The sequence below is a fragment of the Notolepis coatsorum genome, assembly GCF_963971535.1.
Source record: "Notolepis coatsorum genome assembly, chromosome: 5".
NCBI classification, from domain to species: domain Eukaryota; kingdom Metazoa; phylum Chordata; class Actinopteri; order Aulopiformes; family Paralepididae; genus Notolepis; species Notolepis coatsorum.
The window spans coordinates 75,597,681-75,611,780 of NC_140169.1; the positions used below are offsets into that span (position 1 = coordinate 75,597,681).

Below are 14,100 nucleotides of genomic sequence, written 5' to 3' on the forward strand. Positions count from 1 at the left end.
CCCCTTAACAATTGTGTGTATTGAGCTGTACTGTATTGTACCCATTCTGCAATCTGTTAATAAAGTTTTCAATCAATCAATCAAAACCGTGGTCAGTCTGTGCGGAGAAACAAGGATCCGAGCATGGTTGCCAGATCGGATTAACAATATCCGAACCGCCCATTATTATCAAAGGTCTGTCAGATGAAGGCGGACTCTCAAATCTGGCAACACTGATGCGTTGCATTGTGGGGGATCCCGGTTTGAAATTTGAATTGAAGCGCGCAAGAGATCTGGACCACGTCGTGAGCATTGCAACTGTTGCATCTTCTCCTCAGGTAATTGTGTGCAACACATATATTTTATTATTTATAAGTAATGCGTGCCGCTGATATAAATGAGTGCTGTTTAGTCTGTGTTTTCAGTGACTACTGTAACGTTATTAGCTCGATATTATGAAACTGCAGCGGGGTAAACTACCGGAGCTGCTAACTGGCTAACGGTATGACTAGCTAACGTTGCTATACTGTACCCGGAGCTGATAGCGTTATGACTATGAGAGCTAACTTTTGTTAGCTTGGGGAGCTGTGGTCCGTGTTGTATTAGCTTGTGTTAGCTTGGGGAGCTTACTAACCCTACTGTCATGCACTAATAAACTAACCTACGCTGTAACACGCAACACTTTGATGAATATTGTTACTCAGCTGATAGAGTTGTAATAAAATATATAATTTCATTGTTGCAAATACTGTTACAGTGCTGGATCTCATCAATGAGATGAACGCAGAAGACGGCTCAAGAACAACTACTTCAAGTGGTCGTAAGTGATGTATACATTTTTTTATTGTGTGTGTGACTGTGTATGTATATATAATATATACTTTTTAATCTGGGACATCATTTCAAAGAGTCATCCTGTAATGCCCTCTCTCCCCCTCTCTCTCTCTCTCTCTCTCTCTCTCTCTCTCTCTCTCTCTCTCTCTCTCTCTCTCTCTCTCTCTCTCTCTCTCTATATGGGTAACGCATGTATTCCTGGTAACCTGCCCCATTTCTAAGCCATATAACCCAGGACGTTATACGAACAACATTAAAATCTTTTCTCATGTCAAGAATGATTGTTATAGATGCCAAATAATTCACCTTAAAAAAAATACATCATGTAATGAGGGATGGCGGACCTCTAAAGTTGACCTAAGTTACCGGGAATACCAATTCACTATCTCCTCCAATTTAAGAGAGAATTAAAATGTTTTGGTTGTTTTGTAGGGATATCATCATCATGTAACATAATACCATAGTTCTCCCCGAGTTATCTCAAGAGAATTCAAATTTAGCTGAATCTGAAGGGAAAATCCGGGTATGGGATATGAGTCAACATAGTTCATGACCTTCAATTGATAACAAACATAAAAGGCTTAATTTTCATGGCAGATGCATGATATGTTTTGGGCATGATCTTGGCACCCCAATGAACAACCAAAATGAGTTTCGTCTTTTGTGGCCAATTATTTGAGGAGATAATTACGTTTCACATATTGATCCCAGGTTACCGCGAATACCTATCCTCACAATTCCAGATAAACACTTAAATCTCCTATTTGACTAAAGATTGGTGAGATTTTATTTTTGGAAATCATAACATCAATAATAAGGGTTAGGTGTAAACCAGAATTACTAGAATATGTTGTGTTTTGTCTGTTAAAATGAGCAAAAACAAGGAAAGGGTATTCCCAGTAACTTAAAAACAAGTGCAAAAAATACAGTTCTAGAACAAGTATTTTAATTTTTTCTATATTCAAGAAAGTGGAAAGGAACCCAACATTTTCAATTGTCTGCACACAATCGTTGTTTTGTTATTCACCACCATGCCCCTAGTCAGTCTACACCACCATGCCCCTAGTCAGTCTACACCACCACCATGCCCCTAGTCAGTCTACACCACCATGCCCCTAGTCAGTCTACACCACCACCATGCCCCTAGTCAGTCTACACTAGCAACCTGCGCCTAGTCAGTCTACACCACCATGCCCCTAGTCAGTCTACACCACCATGCCCCTAGTCAGTCTACACCACCATGCCCCTAGTCAGTCTACACCACCACCATGCCCCTAGTCAGTCTACACCACCATGCCCCTAGTCAGTCTACACCACCACCATGCCCCTAGTCAGTCTACACTAGCAACCTGCGCCTAGTCAGTCTACACCACCATGCCCCTAGTCAGTCTACACCACCATGCCCCTAGTCAGTCTACACGACCACCATGCCCCTAGTCAGTCTACACCACCACCATGCCCCTAGTCAGTCTACACCACCATGCCCCTAGTCAGTCTACACCACCATGCCCCTAGTCGGTCTACACCAACCTGCCCCTAGTCAGATATGCTTACTTTTGGTTAGGCCTCCAAATTAAGATAATCTGGACAAACCTGTCAGATTTTCTGATTTATATGTAGACCGGTTTGAGTTTATTGTAGTGATGTTACTGTGTTTCAAAATCTCAGATATTAACTTGTTAAGTGTTTGTTTTTTTACAGTATGTAAAACCCTACTGTCATGCACTAATAAACTAACCTACGCTGTAACACGCAACACTTTGATGAATATTGTTACTCAGCTGATAGAGTTGTAATAAAATATATAATTTCATTGTTGCAAATATACTGTTACAGTGCTGGATCTCATCAATGAGATGAACGCAGAAGACGGCTCAAGAACAACTACTTCAAGTGGTCGTAAGTGATGTATAATTTTTTTTTATTGTGTGTGTGACTGTGTATATATAATATATACTTTTTAATCTGGGACATCATTTTCAAAGAGTCATCCTGTAATGCCTTCTCTATCTCTCTCTCTCCCAAGACGGTCAAGATCTAACGTATTCTCGCTCTCTCTAGGTTCATGGCCACTAATGACTTCAGACCTTCAGAAGGACAGTATGCTGGATGAGGAAGGTCTTGGCCATGCTGCGATGGCTCCTAGAAGACAAGAACGGAGAGGTGCTGGACCTGGCTGTCAAATGGTTTGTAATGCTACAGTATATTGTATGTAGTTGTGCATGACATGGACTAAATTAGAGGTCCTAGATATGCAAAATAATATTGAGAATCACTGGCCTTAGACTATCTACTAACGTATTCTCGCTCTCTCTCTTTAGGTTCATGGCCACTAATGACTTCAGAGCTTCAGAAGGACAGTATGCGTGTAGCTTATTGCCAGCGGAAGAGTGCAAGAATGCTTCCGCATTCGTCACTGCACGCCAGTACGGTAATGCCCCTTTCCTTTCGCCCCGCTCAGACAAATGCATGTAGTACATTGCAACACAACGCAGCATTTCCGCGTACATTGCAACGAATCACTTGGAGTTTGAAAGTGATATCAGAAGAAACTACTCAACCTCAGCTGTCTTTAACTAGCAGGACGCTAGTGGGCTAGTCGCTAAAATATATATTATTTTATATATAATTGTACCAACACAGATATTAGGCAGTACACACATTGTCCTGCAATACATACAGTGAATGCACAGCTACATTCGCCATATATTTCTATCGCTGCTGCGGTCTACAGTGAAATGCAATATTATTATTATTATTGTAAAGATTATCATTACAATCGCAGCCAGGAGAGGCAATGTTACAAGTGTACGAGGGTTGTGTGCAAAGAGCACAGCCTCTCAATTTGCACAACGTGCACAAAATAATAATTGTAATGATCTTTACAATAATAATAATATTGCATTTCACTGTAGACCGCAGCAGCGATAGAAATATATGGCGAATGTAGCTGTGCATTCACTGTACATGTATTGCAGGACAATGTGTGTACTGCTTAATATCTGTGTTGGTACAATTATATATAAAATCGATATATATTTGAGCGACTAGCCCACTAGCGTGAAGGGGCTCCTTTCCTCAGAGCAGCCCGCTTGTATCACCACGCTCGGCGCTGCTGCGATGGTGCAGGAGGTTGCCTCGCTAGTGGGCTAGTCGCTCAAATATATATATAGTTTTATATATAATTGTACCAACACAGATATTAGGCAGTACACACATTGTCCTGCAATACATGTACAGTGAATGCACAGCTACATTCGCCATATATTTCTATCGCTGCTGCGGTCTACAGTGAAAATATTATTATTATTGTAAAGATCATTACAATTATTATTTTGTGCACGTTGTGCAAATTGAGAGGCTGTGCTCTTTGCACACAACCCTCGTACACTTGTAACATTGCCTCCAGGCTGCGATTGTAATGATAATCTTTACAATAATAATATTGCATTTCACTATAGACCGCAGCAGCGATAGAAATATATGGCAAATGTAGCTGTGCATTCACTGTACATGTATTGCAGGACAATGTGTGTACTGCCTAATATCTGTGTTGGTACAATTATATATTTTAGCGACTAGCCCACTAGCGTCCTGCTAGTTAAAGACAGCCGCGGAAATGCTGCGTTGTGTTGCAATGTACTACATGCATTTGTCTGAGCGGGGCGAAAGGAAAGGCGCATTACCGTACTGGCGTGCGGTGACGAATGCGGAAGCATTCTTGCACTCTTCCGCTGGCAATAAGTTACACCCGGACAGTATGCTGGATGAGGAAGGTCTTGGCCATGCTGCGATGGCTCCTAGAGGACAAGAACGGAGGTGCAGGACCTGGCTGTCAAATGGTTTGTAATGCTACAGTATAAATTATTGTATTACATCACACTCACCATCAATGACTCCACCATCACCCCCTCCCCCCTAGTCCGCAACCTCTGTGTCATCCTCGACCCCACCCTCTCATTTGACCCCATGTCCGCTCCATTGTCAAAACTTCATATTTTCACCTCCGCAACATTGCCAAAATCCGTCACTGCCTCTACCCCCTGCTGCTGAATCCCTCATACACGCCTTCATCTTTTCCCTCCTGGACTACTGTAACTCCCTCCTCACTGGCATCACCTCCCGCTCCCTCCATAAACTGCAGATGGTCCAAAACTCAGTTGCCCGCCTCCTCACTAACACCCGGTCCCGCGAACACATCACTCCTGTCCTCCACTGGCTCCCGATCAAGGAACGCATTAACTTCAAAACACTACTCCTCACCTTCAAAGCCATCCATAGCCTGGCCTCACCCTGGTCTTAAACTTTTTACACCAAGAGAACGGTGGGGAGAGAATATATACATATGATGGGGAGAGAATATATACATACAGTGGGGAGGAGACTGTACATTAGGAGGGGGTGGTTGGGAGAGAAATATACATATAATAGACAGTCTCCTCCCCACCGTATGTATATATTCTCTCCCCACCATATGTATATTTCTCTCCCACCCACCCACCCCCTCCTAATGTACAGTCTCCTCCCCACCGTATGTATATATTCTCTCCCCACCGTATGTATATATTCTCTCCCCACCATATGTATATATTCTCTCCCCACCATATGTATATTTCTCTCCCACCCCCTCGTAATGTACAGTCTCCTCCCCACCGTATGTATATATTCTCTCCCCACCGTATGTATATATTCTCTCCCCACCATATGTATATATTCTCTCCCCACCATATGTATATTTCTCTCCCACCCCCTCGTAATGTACAGTCTCCTCCCTACCGTATGTATATATTCTCTCCCACCCCCTCCTAATGTACAGTCTCCTCCCCACCGTATGTATATATTCTCTCCCCACCATATGTATATTTCTCTCCCACCCCCTCCTAATATACAGTCTCCTCCCCACCGTATGTATATATTCTCTCCCCACCGTATGTATATTTCTCTCCCACCCACCCCCTCCTAATGTACAGTCTCCTCCCCACCGTATGTATATATTTTCTCCCACCCCCTCCTAATGTACAGTCTCCTCCCCACCGTATGTATATATTCTCTCCCCACCATATGTATATTTCTCTCCCACCCCCTCCTAATATACAGTCTCCTCCCCACCGTATGTATATATTCTCTCCCCACCGTATGTATATTTCTCTCCCACCCACCCCCTCCTAATGTACAGTCTCCTCCCCACCGTATGTATATATTTTCTCCCACCCCCTCCTAATGTACAGTCTCCTCCCCACCGTATGTATATTCTCCCCCCAACGTATGTATATATACCGCCATCTTTCTCCCGGGTTGGTGTGATCACATGACTGACAAAGCCGTGCAGTGATAGGCCAGAAGTCAATTCGATTGCATCCAGGCGCGATTGCTTATCCTGTCTGGGTAGCCCGGATGATGGTTTTTTGATCGAATTTTATACACCGCAATTATGCATCGAATTTTTTTTACATTGAATTTTATTATACATTCGAATTTTTTACATTGAATTTTTATTTCACATAGGTAAATTCAGAGCAAAAAAATTCAGATACATGATTTTCAAAGTAATTATTTTCAATGCTATAAATTCGGTGTCTGAAAAAATTCAGATACATTTTTCAAAGTAATTATTTTCAATGCTATAAATTCGGTGTCTGAAAAAATTCAGATACATGTTTTCAAAGTAATTATTTTCAATGCTATAAATTCGGTGTCTGAAAAAATTCAGATACATGTTTTCAAAGTAATTATTTTCAATGCTATAAATTCGGTGTCTGATAAAATTCAAAAATCAGATACATGTTTTCAAAGTAATTATTTTCAATGCTTTAAATTTGGTGTCTGAAAAAATTCAGATACATGTTTTCAAAGTAATTATTTTCAATGCTATAAATTCAATTCAGATACATGTTTTCAAAGTAATTATTTTCAATGCTATAAATTCGGTGTCTGATCAAATTCAAATACTTCTGTCACTCATTTGCTTCCATACTGGCTCTTGTTGTATTTTGTTATCTTGCTTTCCTTCTCTCTCTTCTCTCTCTCTTCTCTCTCTCTCCTCTCTCTCTATCTCATCCTCTTCTCTTCTGTCGTTGAATTTGTGGTTCGTTCTTTTTATTTGCCTTTTTCACTTTTCGTGTAGGGCAGTGAGTGGAAGTCCCATCCCCTCCACGTCGGGGACCAGCACGCCTCGCCGGGGCCGGCGACAGCTCCCCCAGACCCCCGCCACGCTACGCCCCCACGTCACCTATTCCCCCGTGGTCCGTAAGGCTATGCCCACGCCTCCCGGGGTGCCCCAGGGGCGCCTCCCGGCCCGGCCCCCTGGCGCTTTTCTCCGGAGCCCCCCCCAGGGGCCTCCCCCTGCCGGCCCCCCGCCACCCCACCATGGCTCACCTCGTCAGGGTCGCCACCCGCCACCTCGCTGGGGTGACGCGGGAGGAGGGGGGTCTCCATGGAGGGCGACGGTTGCTTCTACAACCAGGACTACGAGCCACGCCACGAGCCGCCCGCCTATGAGCAGAGCCCCGCATAACATTGGGGTCTTGTGCTTGGCACTCCGAGCATGGCACTAACACTGTCACGGTTAGGAGTTTGATTCCTGCTGGGGCCACCCGTTGTGAATGATGTATACAGTCATTCCAAAGCACTTTATGTCCTAGTAATAGAGCTGTGCTATAGAGATGCTGTCATTCATTCATAACTAAACCAAAAGACATTTATAAACAACGTCTTACTAAATGCAGGCTTTCATTTACAACTGAACGGCCATATCACTCGTTTTTGTATTAATTCTCCTAAAAAATGTTGCTAAGCTAGACTAACATGAAAGTTTAAGTGAAAGTACACACTTGAGTAAAAGTCAAAGTTTCTACTTTTAAATGTACTTAAGTAGTAAATTGAACTTTTTTTCTGACTGTCTATATTCTTCTGATAGCAGGTGTTTAATCAAAGATCCCCTGTGGGAGAAGCTGTTGCAGGGGAACAATGGGTTAATTTCATTGGAGGCTTTGTCGTTGGGTTCAGAGAGGAGGATGTGATATTTTTTTGTTAATAAATGTTTAAATATCTATTCAAGTTGTCATTTTTAACTGGAAAAAGTAGCATGTATGGGGGTAATTGTTACTTTACTTGATATTTGAGCTTCACTGCAGAATGGTGTATATTGTGTACAATGTGCACATACACTGAGAATATATTTCAGTGAGGTAGGAGACAGCATGTAAACTTCTGAATTGTTCAATGCGGGACATGCCAATACTCCATTGGTAAAGGGAAGGGTCCTTAAATATGTGGCATTGTATTACTAATCAACCATTTCCTACTGTATTTCCGGTAATGTATGGTCATAGGCAGATAGTGGAGTAGCTCTGGCAGAATACTGGGTACACAGTAAATTCCGCAAAGTAAATTTGACTCAAACTGAGTACATTTCACTCAAACTGAGTAAAATTTCTTTACTCAGTTTGAATCAAATGTACTCAGTTTGAGTCAAATGTACTCTGCGGAATTTACTGTGTAGTACCATTGCATTGGCAGTGTCGGCTAGGCTTCGGGCAACCAAACCTGGCCCAGTGTGTGTGGGTCGCATCTGGGCTGCTTTAGGCAACCCGACGTTCACCGCTTCCGGCAACCCCGGACATGGCCCAGTGTACTCGGGCCGGAATCGGCCAGTCAGTCATTGCCGCCTACTCGGCCGATCCGGACGTTCACCGCTTCCGGCAACCCCGGACCTGGCCCAGTGTACTCGGGCCGGAATCGGCCAGTCAGTCATTGCCGCCTACTTGGCCGACTCTGGCAGCCGGACTTGGGCCGACTAATTTCTTCCGGCCTGCCGGATACAGGCCATTAATGGGCCGGAACTTTTTGGCCACCTGGGACACATGAGGCACACGCTGATATATAGGTCAAAACAGATCCGATTACCCCAAGACTGGTAAAATAAATTGCTTACCTCAAATATCGATCACGTTTATTGATTCAGCGTTGGGTACTGTAAATATGTATTCCACGCGTTTTCCGGCTCGGCGATCACTTGGGTCTCTTCAGATGCCTCCACGGAAAAGTAAAATGAGGAGGCTGGACCCCCCCCCATCAGTCTAATCTAATGGGGTGCAGTTACACAGGGAGACGATAGGAGGCGGTATTTTCCCAATGGAGCTCAGAGAGAGTCTGCAGCACTAGCGTGAGGCTCGATTGATGAAATATGGATTCAAATCGCTAATAAAAAAAAATACGACAAACAAATGCTATATAGCGTTGCTGGCATTCAACTGGCGGCATGAACTAACGACAAAACGCGTCCGTGACACTCAAAGTGTTAATATATTATAATTTCTTTTTAATAAAATATATATATTATATAATTATACTTGTAGTTGTATTATCTGCAAGACATCGCCACCACGCAAGAAGTCAAAATGCTCGTCAAAGAAGTCAAAATATCTGCAAACAGCTCCACTGTCTGTGTGTATACTCTGCTTTGGTCAAATCACATTCAGCATGCCCTCATCCACACGCAGCCTATGCAACATTGTACCCCGGATGTATCTAGGTTCCCTAGATAGATGAAACTTCCCTTCTCAACCAACCCATTGATAACAACCCATATAATAGCCGTGTTTATGTTTGTTTTTGCTCGTGTTCTTGTATATAGTCAGGGGCGGAGCTTCAGGGGGGGCTGTAGGGGCGGGGCTCCCCGGGCCCGCGACGGTCGGGACCCATTGGGGGGCCCGGGCCCATCACCGAGGCAGCAGGCTCCGCCCCCGAGATATCCCGGCGGGCCCCACCACTGAGTGCACTGACGTTTGTGGTCATTAGGTATAATAAAGCATTGTAGCCTATAATATGAGTTGAACTTGTGCTGCTATTTTCAAACTCACATTTAACATTAAAACATATAAAAAAAATAAGAAAAAGGGAATCCAAATGTATTTTGGGTAAAATCATCATCACGTAAAACCAACGTCATCATCAATCACTCGGCATTCAACAGAGCACTGCCACTGCCTAAGCATGAGCAGCACTTATAAACACGAGTGGAGCAACAAAACGCAAAGAAAATGAGAAAAAGGACCAGGGAAAAGCTAAATTGTCCAAGTTAGATGGATATTTTTTCCGCCCTTACTCCTCCTCCTGCGGGAGATGAGCCTGAAGTTGCCCGCCGTGTTTCACCCCCGAGGCCCGGCCCGCCAACAGCGTCAGTGGGAGTGACGAGCCAGATGTACAGGTAGGCTACAATCACGGATACACACTCAACAGGAAAATGTGAGTTTGTGGTGAATGTTGATATCATATGGTTGTTGTTACTTCGTGTAGCTCGGCCGCCTAGCTTATTATTTCCTTCTCTGTCTCTCGGCTGTCTGTAGTGATGATGGCAATAGGGATGAGTCAGCAGATGCTAGCTGCTCGGGAGAGCCAGTCCTGACCAGCCACACCCCTCCCCCACCGGCTCCTTACCTGCTGCGGCGCAAGGTGAAGAAGTACCGTCGGAGTCGGACACTGGAAATGAAACCAGCAACAGGTCTCCTCCTCACGATACGGGTGAAACTACCACGGATCATGATGTGTCCTCTGAGTCCTGCAATTATAATCTGGGGCGTTGTCCGACTGATCGGGCAAACTACTTGGAAAACATTGAGGATGCGAATATCAAAAGGTATATCCTTAAAATGGGCCCATGCAAACCAAAAGGTCCATTTCCCAAAAACAATGATAATTGTTGCTTTTCAGAAACTTATTACACCTCCACAACTAAAGTTGGGATGAAGTTTCCACGCAGCTGGATGTGCTATTCGCCAAAATTGGACTGCTGCTATTGTGAGCTTTGCTGGCTTTTTGCCCACCGAAACGCACCGGTCTACAAAAATGCCTGGGTCAATGGAATAAAAGACTGGAAACATCTTTCTACTCAAATTGAGAGGCATGAATCCACTCAAATTTACCTGGGTGCATGCGTAGTATACAAGCAGTGGAAAAACAATGGCACAATAGACATGGAGAGGAATGTGCGTAATGCTGCCCAATTTTGGAGACAGGTCGTGGAGCGCATTGTTAATGTAACCCTGACTCTAGCGTCAAGCAACTTGGCATTCAGGGGGCATCGAGAGGTCCTAGGTCAGGGCAAAGCTGGCAACTTTTTGTCAATAATCGAATTATTGGCTCGCTACAACCCTGTTTTGAAAGAGCTAATCAACCGACCAGAAGGGTCAGAGAAATACCTCAGTCACCAGATTCAAGATGAGATTATTTACATATTATCTCAACGTGTGAAAGCTGACATCATTGATGAAATAAACGAAGCCCCATTTCATTCCGTCATCATGGACACAACGCAAGATGTGTCAAAGATAGACCAGTTGAGTCAGGTTTACCGTTACATAACTGTTGTTAAGAACGACATGGATATTGCAACCGATATACAGATCAATGAAGTCTTTTTGGGTTTTGAAGTGCCTGAAGGTTCATCAGCTCCAGAGCTTGAAAACAAAATCCTTGGTTCTATAGAGAAAAACGGATTAGATCTGTCTAAATGCCGCGGACAGGGCTATGATGGCACGGCTAATATGAGTGGTGTGTATTCAGGCGTGCAAGCAATAATAGCAGAGAAGGAGCCCCTTGCCCACTATCTTCATTGCGCTGCTCATAATCTCAACCTAGCACGCAACGACTCTGTTAAAAATGTCCCTGGAGTAAACCAGTTCTATGACACTGTAGAGACACTCTACAACTTTTTTGGTCACAGTATCAAACGATGGTCATTGCTCAGTGAGTTAATGACGCCAGAGAGCAGAACTATCACATTAAAACGCTTGTGTCCCACTCGCTGGTCATCTCGCCACGATGCGCTTGTTGCGTTAAGGCACCGATATGGAGACATTATAAAAGCCCTCGTCAAAATATCCCTTACCAGTGACAAAATTGATGAGCAAAATGAAGCAAGCACACTCAAGAATGCTATAAGCAAATTTCGCTTTCTTTTTTTGGTCAACATGCAGACCAAGATTTTGGAAAGCATAAATTGTGCTTCACAGTTACTCCAAGCAAAAGACGTGGATATTCTCAAAGCATCTACTCTACTGCAAAATGCCATCACTGTTTTGGTGGAGTATAGGGGACAATTTGATGAGGCGAAGTCCGCCACTCTTGCCCTGGTTACTAAATGGGGAAGTACAACGCAGTTTGAAACAACCAGGGCCAGGAAAGTTAAGAGTCACTTTGATGAACTTGCTGAAGACAGCCGCCTCACTGACGCAGAGAGAAACTTTCGGGTGAACGTTTTCAATGCTTGTCTCGATATCATCATCCAGCAACTGTCCCAAAGATTCACCAGCTTAAATGCAACTGTGAACATGTTTGAGGCAATTCACCCCAAGACACTACTGCAAGCAAAGGATGAGGAGTTACACCAAGCTGCCCAGCGGCTTAGAGAGCACTATAGTCGGGACATCGCCGCCAGCTTCCCTGGCCAGCTGCTTTCTTTTAGAACCTGTTTCAGGGAACAGATACAAAAACGTAAATCTGTTGCGGATCTCATAAAAACGCTCATTGTTTACAACTCAGCAGTAACATCTACATTTAGTGAGGTTTGCACAGCCTTGATCTTATTTCTGACTCTTCCTGTCACCGTGGCAACCGCAGAGTGCTCTTTCTCCAAAAACTATTTGAGGAGCACGATGGGACAGGAGAGACTGAGTGGACTGGCCTTGCTGTCCATCGAAAGTGACCGAGCCAAGAAATTGGACATACAGCGGATTGTGGACGAGTTCGCGGAGCGCAAGGCTTGCAGAGTAGCCTTCAAGTAGTGGTGAGTACACTTTATTTACTCCGTGCCTATTTTAATGTGTGGGGCCGCCTTGCCTATTTTAATGTGTGGGGCCGCCGTGCCTATTTTAATGTGTGGGGCCGCCGTGCCTATTTTAATGTGTGGCCTGTGCCGATTTTAATGTGTGGGGCCGCCGTGCCTATTTTAATGTGTGGGGCCGCTGTGCCGATTTGACTATACTGCGCTGAGCTCTGGTGGTGGCTATATCCATGGGGCTGAATGGTGTGTCAGAAATTTAGTCATTTTATTAGGCTATGTTTTCGTCCTTGTGGTTTGTTGGACTTTATATTATGTTATATCATTATCTGATATATATATTCGTTTCTATACACTTTGTAGAAACGAAATCTTAAATATTACACTTTTTCTTTAGTTACTTTTCTTTCAAACATTGTTTTAAATTGTAATCTATACTGACTGAGTGATTTTTAAAGGGCCCGGTCATGTGGCCCCGCCCCCCCGGCCCGGGTCTGATATGTGCCGCCACTGTATATAGTGTAATATAGTTATATTTAGTTTGTTTGTACGTTTGTTAGTTCTTTAGTTTAAACTTTAGGATAGTTGTAACGTTAGTTTAGCTTCGTTTTAACGTTAGATAATGTACAAAATAAACGTCTTTCTGGTGTTTTATTTTGAAACCCCCCGACCGAAAGTACTTATGATGCTTCGCTATCTGCTTGTTTAGTCCGGTTCTGTGTTTGTTCAGTTGGTGTCTGTAGATTGTTGGTGAACAACTAACTTTAGGTTAGTTTTAACGTTAGCTAGCAGCAGGGATGGACGCCGTTGTGCAAATGCAAGCAGCTACAGGCACTCGAGGAAGAGCTGCTGAATTTAATCTGTTTAACTTGTCCGTGTCCAGTCCTTTCGACTAGCCCCACCGTTCATTGTAAACAATGATGCATGTAATTATATTAACGTTACTGTGTTGTTGTAGCTATGTTAATAAATTCTGAATGGCATTAACGTTAGCTGGCTGGCTACAACGAATTCTCACAAGCTGGCATCGTAAAATATCAACACCAGCCATGGGTATACTGTGTACTAAATTGTGGAGGCTTTTAATCATCAAGGTAAGAGGATTTGAAGGCGTATGCTATGGAAGTCCCCTGCGGCTCCACTTTGTTGACATGTACATAACTAGGGCTATAGGATAACCACCGCTTAATTCGCGATTTTTTATTGGTTTGTCATGACAAACCAATTACATAATCCAACATATGTGTAAGAAACTAACATATTCCAGTTAACGGTATATTTCTTTAATGATTCGTTATGGCGAAATCAATACTTCCATTTGTATAAATTAAGTTAACTCGAGGATAGTATTCCTGCCTGCAGGACCAATATTATTCTATGACAGCCCCACCCCCATTCACTAACAAACCAATCAACGCAACGGTTGTTCAGATTAGATTTGGGTGAAAGGTACGCATGAGAGAGAAGTCAGCGAGTGAGAACTCCGCTGAGAATTGGATCATGTTTTC

At 43.6% G+C, this 14,100-nt stretch overlaps 1 protein-coding gene and 2 long non-coding RNA genes across 3 annotated transcripts in view; 2 read left to right on the forward strand and 1 right to left on the reverse strand.

Moving 5' to 3' along the window:
• cfap65 (cilia and flagella associated protein 65) overlaps positions 1-14,100 on the reverse strand; it is a gene marked incomplete at both ends in the record, with an annotated part of 148,953 nt that overhangs the window by 107,815 nt on the left and 27,038 nt on the right. The gene's annotated exons all lie outside the window — the stretch shown is intronic.
• On the forward strand, positions 2,651-3,410 carry LOC311228019. The gene is made up of 3 exons (XR_014619657.1): positions 2,651-2,712; positions 2,875-2,999; positions 3,135-3,410. It is a non-coding gene; the product is annotated as an uncharacterized lncRNA (long non-coding RNA).
• LOC311228020 lies at positions 4,565-7,864 on the forward strand. The gene is made up of 2 exons (XR_014619658.1): positions 4,565-4,655; positions 6,938-7,864. It is a non-coding gene; the product is annotated as an uncharacterized lncRNA (long non-coding RNA).